Genomic DNA, 7,864 nt, shown 5'->3' with positions numbered 1-7,864 from the left:
ATTTTATAATAATGAATAGTATAAAAAGTTGTTTTAATAAAATATCGTAATAGATGACGCCAAACGCAATTACAAATGTTTTTTGCCGGGAAAGTTACGCAACTCTTTGTTAGATTTTTTTTTTCATTTCCTCCGACAGAATCAAGGATTTGTATTAGTAAACAACAAAATTAAATTAAATAATATTAAAAAATAAGACAACGAAATGAATAAAATAATAAAAATAAAAAAAACCTCTTGTTTTTCTATTGCAGTAATTTGAAAATAATTAAAAATTATAAAAAAAAGTTCTTGAGCGAACGAGAAGATAAAAACCGATGAATCTTCGAAATCTTGACATCAAAATAATTGTATTTAATGTTTAGATAAAGTAATTACTATATTTTCAATCTATAATTAAATCTAAAAGGCATTTAAGATTTAATTATAGATGGATAATAGTAATTTCTACGTTCTAAGTGATTGATCGGGATTTAATTTGTGCTCTAGTAAGTAGGTTTATATAGTATATATTTAGTATATTGCACGGCGTGCAAAGTACGGCTGAATTTACACGATGCATTACTGTACAGAACGTACTTAGTAGTTGATAAGTGATATAATATAGTAACCGTAGCGAGTGATACAATGTATCACACGTAATGAGTATGTGATACTGTGTATTACAAGTACAGTAAGACCCCGCTTAACGCCGATTCGATATAACGCGGTCTGCTCGAAGTCTAAAAAAGCTCAAAATTTACACTAATTCAAATTATCGCGGCATTTCATTGATTACGATTATTCCAGAACACAAACCAATTAGCAAAAGACGGCAATTCGTCGTAGCGTTGCACTTTCCTTAAATCTGTGTTTGTTTGGTGCAGCTTTGGGAAAAATATAACATCACGGATGCCATAGGCAATGTCGACTTGGCTTGGCAAGAATTAACTGATGAATGCATGAACGAAGTGTGGAAGAAGTTATGGCTGAAGGTATCCAAGAATTCTCAACGAGAAGAGCCTAATCGATACAGCAGGACTAGGAGATGTAGACGAGCAGGATATTGAGGAGTTACTGCAGGTTTATTGTGAGAGCCTTACCAACGACGACCTTCAAGAACAGGCAGAATAAGGAATTCAAAGAACTGTAGAACTGGAGAATAGTGATTCTGAAAATAAAGAACCCAAAAAATTTCTCTACAGATTTCCTTAGTAAAAGTACTTTATATTTTTGTGTGCATATGTTTGTGTTATTTAACATATTATGAAAATTAATATAAAAATAACTTAAAATTATAGGTCTCTTTCCCTATTTACTGTGTTAAAATGACCTCGTTTAACGCTGTTTCGTTTAGCGCCTTGTCGTCTAGGAACGCATCCGGCGTTAAGCAGGATCTTATTGTAATATAGTACAGTAGTGACGAAAAAAGTAACAAAGTGCAGTTGACGCGGGGAAACAGCAATACAGCGAAAAATAGTAATGCACTATAGTAGATAGATCGGCAGTACAGTACAGTAGACACGAGAAAAAGTAGAATACTGTTAGACATCTATATATATAACCCATTGAACGAGTATCCGTCCGCGTAACGGTATGCCAAAAACGGGCACTAGAGGCGCCCTAGCGATAATTTTAAATTAACAATAAATTATTTTTATTTGTAATAGGAATTTATTAATAATATGAATTTATTATTTATACGACGGAACGGTATAAATAATTATTATATGCCTTGCCTTGCCTTATTATATGCCTTGATTAACCTTGCGCCGCATATTTACAACATCCTGTGGCTCAGTGAACGTCCTGTGGCGCATTGACTCACGGGAAATTTGTTGAAAAAAATGGCGGATACATTTAAAATCGAGGTTTACAAGCGAATGTAAATAAACAAATTAAACTATTTTGAAGTGTTTATAGAATGTTTAATAGGTAGAAATATAGATCCGTATGACGCGATTGGGACGGTAAGATTTACCCTCCGAATGAAGGGGTGGCGACCCTCCCTCTGTGCGAACAATAAATGTCTAATGAACCATACCCCTACGCGCGACTCTTCGCGAGATATCTCGGGAAGGGTCGCGCGTAGAGGTATGGTTCATTAGACATTTATTGTTCGCACAGGGGGCTACAGTCTGGGGGGTTTGCCACCCCTTCATTCGGAGGGTAAATCTTACCATTGGGTCTTTAACGGAACTATAGAGCATATTGATAGGAACAAAAAAGTCAAAGGAACCGTGCCTCATGGAAATTTGTAAAGAACGCCCACTAGGGAGCGTCCCGGGCTACTAGTAGTAAATAAATGACAATCCAAGTGTCACAAGTAAATGGTACAATGGATCAGACGTAGAATAAAAGTGGTACAATGGATCAGACGTAGAATAAAAGTGGTACAACGGATCAAATAAGAAAATTAAGTATTAAAATGCAGTGAATAAGTGGTGCAATGCACTATCGAACACAAGTAGTGCAGCACAATACAAGTACAGTATCAAATATGTATGCCAATAGAAGTAGTGCGATGTACTGTACTAGATACAACAACAATACAATAAATGTAACTAATACAAAACATCAACCTTTACTATTTGTAATTGTTACAAGTGATTTATTGTTAATAAAATTTCATACGTAGCACACTGGACTCGTTTTATCACGCATAAAAGTGAATTTAAAATAAATAAAACCGGCCAAGACGACAAAGCACAACACGAGAAATTAGTCTTTATACAGAAGTAGAAGAATGCTTTAAATATTTAAACACTGAATGATTTAAAGAGCAATCAATCACTATTAAGTACTGGCCATTATCCAGAAATTTTTCAAAGAAAATTTTAATTATAATTTCTAGTGAAACGGTTACCATATTACACGCTCCTCCATGTCAGCATTTCACTTTTATAAATTTCATTGTCCTCATTAATTAACTCGCTTAAGTAATTAATTTTAACTACGCTTACATTTAATCGTGACACGTGTTTGATTAGAGTATTAAAATTCTAAATTTTAATTATTTAAATATGTTGGTTTATGTGTGTCTTTCAGAATTCCATTATTAAATGTAAAGAAACTCGAAGAGTCACTCTCTTCTTTAATTAATGAGTAATTTTATGTAATTTATTTTAATTTAAGATTGTTTTAGAAAAATGTCGTATTTGGAATAAAAAACGTGACGTTAAAGTCATAAAAGTCAGGTGAAACTAAAAGAAAAAAATGTCACAAATTTTACAGATGTTACAAGAGGAAAAAGAAAAAATGTCGTAAAACTCGTGCGAAATTACAAGAAGAAGTGCCATGAAAGTCACGAGAAATTGCAAAAAAAAAAATGTCATAGAAAATTACGAAAAACAGTCTCTAAGGTCACGAACGGTAACCTTAAAAATGTCGTAAAATGACAAGAAATATATAGAATTATTTAAAACGTGACGCCAATTTTAGTGTCATAACATAAAACCGTGAAAAATTCATCATCTCGTAGCACTCGAAATGGAATTCCTTCCTGTCTTTTCGTGATCTCTGTCGTAACGACATGAAATATGTAAGAACAGACATCTTTTAAGTGTGGAAATCATAAATATTTCCAGTTACGGTAAGCCGTGACGTCGCGAAATCTCGAACGTGGTTACGCTCCGTAACTTTAATTACGTCATCGGCGCCATTAATAATTAATGATCATAACACGATAATAAACGTATACGTCAGCTTGATTGTGATAAATACGCCAAGAATGAAGTTTAATTCAACGTCGATCTCGAAACCCGTAACGCAAACTCCAATTTATTATCGAAGACCAAAGTTTCCATTAAGGAAATTTTCTTCGATTTCTGCAAAACTTTCGATAAATCAATGTTAGAAAGCCATTAAAATTAAGAAAAGAATATTAAAATCTCTTCTAACTCGAAGGGTAATTACAAAATCATTAAATTTACGAGCTTGCTTACTGCACACTTGCTGCGTGCCACAGAAGATGAGTTGTTGCATCTCATGGTTTAATATGTGAAGTGTTCAAAGTGGTGTTTATGGGGCATGCACGTGAACTGTGTACACCACACGAGATGACAGTAAACGTACTGTTAGTACCATTGCTGTGATTGGAAACTGGCAGTTGCCAGATGGTTCGATGTCGTTTGGTCGTGTCATTCGGAGACCCGAACACACACCGTAACAATCAATAGAAGATTACGTTAAGGACGTAGACACATTACGATCCTTTGAAAAAACCCAATTTAACTCTATCGAATCGTCTTGTACAAAACAATGGCTAGCCTCTTGTAATTAAATCGCAAATCTTCCATTGCACTTACACAAACCCATTGTTTCGGATGATAAAAAGCAACTTTTGGGGGAGAAATGCTTATTTTTACAGTTTCTCTTCTCGCCAGCCATTAAAGTCTTCTGTAACATTCGCAAAAAAACAAGTTACAATACGTTCTCTACACGTAAATATTTTAAGTGGCGAAATATTCTGCCGGGATAACTTCAGAAAATTCTAAATTTAAACACAAAAATTTCGAATGAAGATATTTAAGTAGAGAAGAATTTGAATAATTTAATTATTTTCTTAAAAATATAAACAGTTTTAAATTTCGGTATTATTTTAAATTATACGAGTCACGTTAGAAAGTTTAATTCGATTAAACTTGTCATTTAATTAATTTCGTAACCATGAAGTTCGGTGTGAATGTGCCTCTAATTGTTTAAATTTTAAATGGATGTATTCAAATTTAACGTTAATGGCATAAAATTTAAGAGAATCGCACGGTTTTTATAGCACGGTGGCAAAAAATTGGCTACTTAACTCGCGCCCAATTCAATTTTTGTGAGAACAAAGATAAGAGAATTAATTCCTTTCACCTTTTTCCTTTATTTTTCTTAAGAATATTTTAAAAAATTCAGTTATTAATTATGTAACAAACCCTTACAAAAAGAATTTGCAGTTTCCAAGTATAAAGCAAAGAATTGCATGTAACTGAAAGGCCTTCATGAAGGCCTTCGCCTACCTTAAATTTGCACTTGAAGGTCTTACATTTTTAAGTAAAAATAAATAAACCTTCTTTAGAATTATACACAGAGTGGTCAAAAAATCAGTTAACCACCTTAAAGCGAAAACATTTCATTGTAATTTAGTACAATGCAAATACAGTATGCTACAAGTTACACAATAATCGTGCGCTCGGTTAACTAACCTTTGGGTCGCCCTGTATAAATTGGCTATTTTATGTAACGTAAAAATATATATAAATTATGTAATGATAATTGAATTTGTTGACTGTTTATAATAGTTTATAAAACAATGGAAAAGAAACTTGGTAGGAAAAAAAATGGTAGAATTAATGATGATAAACAGTTGGTTCACTTAACGCGAAGAATTATCTTGATGTTGCGAGAAGTCGATAAACCGGCAATCAAAGGGCCATAATCGAAAACGATAAGAAAAGTTTCGAGAAGAGACAACTTTTCAAAAAAAAACTGTACGTAACGAAGCAACCAATCAGAAACTAGAACGGACGAAAAACAATAGCCAATAAGACGAAACTTACAACACACCGATAAATAACGTAAAATCGAAGTTTTAGTGTAGAAACTTACACGGATTTTGATTGGTGGTGGGGAAAATATACTTTGTAAATATTTGTTACGTACATTTTATTCGTTACGCTATATTTTCTAACGTGTTAAAGCAGCCATTAATAATACGTCTAGGCAAGTTTGCTTTCTTGTTTTTCGAAGTCTGTAAATCACGACTTATTCAGAATGATAGATGGTGATTACGGAGTAGGAAAAAAGAATTTTCCCGAACAGAAAGGAATATTTATATATAAAAAAAATATATATTCTGACGACGTTCCGCTAATAAGACACCAATCTTCCAACTACGCCAGAAGTATTTTGGCAAATTGTTCTACATTGGTAGAGAATTTAACGCTGCAAATCAATCACGCAAATAATTTTTTTATTATTACTTTTTAAATTTTAGTGAAATTCTTTATAAAGGGCTTATTAAGCTTATGATCAAAAATAGAAATAATTCTGTTAAAGGTTTTCCGGAAAGTAACGACGTTTCCTGAATTGAGGAAAAAGAAGAAGAAGAAAATTCTTTTTTTTCCCTTCTTCAATTCAAAAATCAACGCAATGCGGTTACGCCGCCATTTTTAATTTGTTTTTTTTTTATAATTTAATTTACTTAAATTATTTTTTGAATCTTTTTTTAATGAAAAATAAATAAAACGCTTTATTTGTTTGGCTCATCCAATAACCTATCGGATCTTAACTTCAAGAATAAAGGGATGGTTACTTCAATATCGTGAAGTGATGCTTAAGTTTACTTTGTAGAATAAACTTTATGTAAATTACGAGTAATTCAAAAGGTCTTCTTCGTCTTGTCAACTCTCGTCTCACGTAGCAAACGTGAGCTGAGACTTTACTCATTCGAATCCCCAAACGATGCTTCAATATATGCGGATGACCTTTAAGGAATTAGAAAGATATATAAAGTTCAAAAGGTCACTTCGGGGTCAGTGACGAATTATGGGAGAGAGAAGACGTTACGGAGAATCTTAAGTTCTCTTTTAATGATTAGTCTAAGATGAAGAAGAGTAATATTTAACTACTATGATGCTTATAAATGGAGGTCGCTGCGAAGATTTCTACACCTTTGTCTTTTATGTCTGCGTTTGTTTGGAATGGCTTGGAATCAAAATGTCTATTAGAGAACGTTGTAAAATGATAATTAAGCGTTTATTTTTAAAGTCGTCACTGGCGAAATCTTATTTATTTTGGCTCTTGTGGTGCCAAGGAGTGTCAACATTCTTCGCGGATTTTTCCGCATTGTTCGGAGACATATTTCTCCTTTTTTCGTGTCGGTGAGTAGCTGTGAGGTTTAAATTTGATAAATATAAAATANCATTAAAAATAGCACCAAAAAAAATAGAATTAATGGTAATTATATAAATAGAATAAATTCTAATAGAGAAAAAGTTATTCTAGATAAAAATAACTTAATTAAAATTATTAAATTGTGTATAAATATATAAGAAATTCAGTTATAAACGATCGATCCACATTTAAATGTAGATTATATTTGTAAATACAGTGCAAAATTGATTATCCTACAATTATTATATAAATAACAATAACATACGATTTCATACCCGTAGATACTGTTTATCAATACTCAACTGAAAGGTTATAATTATAGACGTATATAATGGTTAATTAAGATGATCAATGATACTACAATGGCTCTTACAATTCGTGTTATATTGTTTAACTGACTCATGCATACATGTAGGGAGTAAGTATATGCAAGAACATCTGTATGACGAGCCACACACACACACACACACACACACACACACATATATATATATATATATATATAGAAAGATTGGCAAATTGGCATAACATGTCACGTTACTATTGAATTTATCGGTTTTATCATAATTTACAACCGTAAATCCCTTGTTATAATTTATATATTACGGTCGTTTAAAATATAGAAAACGAGAAGACAAGTAACGTATGGGTCACCAGAGTAGCGAAGAAGGATGAGTTAAAAGGTTATTGTTCCACCTCTTTTAGCTGAATTAAGACGCTATCTGAATTCGATGGCGTAGTACACGGGTTATGGAAGCTTCTGGCGAATAACAGGCCGAATCTTGGGTAATTTTCTCTGTCAATGATCTCGTTCTTGTTAATTTAAACGTAATTAGAAAATTTCTAGTCAAGCGGAAACCTTCGGGAAGTAGAAAAATTTATTATATTAAATTGTTATTAAGATTTCGGCGGGGTGTGGATGTTAAATGGTCGTAAAATGGAGGGTTAGATTTCAGCAATGATTTACATTGAGAATTATCTCTTGAATTAGTTTATTATTATTATT

The sequence above is a fragment of the Centruroides sculpturatus genome, unplaced genomic scaffold (genome assembly GCF_000671375.1).
Source record: "Centruroides sculpturatus isolate CEXI.00-Female unplaced genomic scaffold, Cexi_2.0 scaffold1338, whole genome shotgun sequence".
Lineage (NCBI taxonomy): Eukaryota > Metazoa > Arthropoda > Arachnida > Scorpiones > Buthidae > Centruroides > Centruroides sculpturatus.
Note: the sequence above shows the minus strand (reverse complement) of the source record.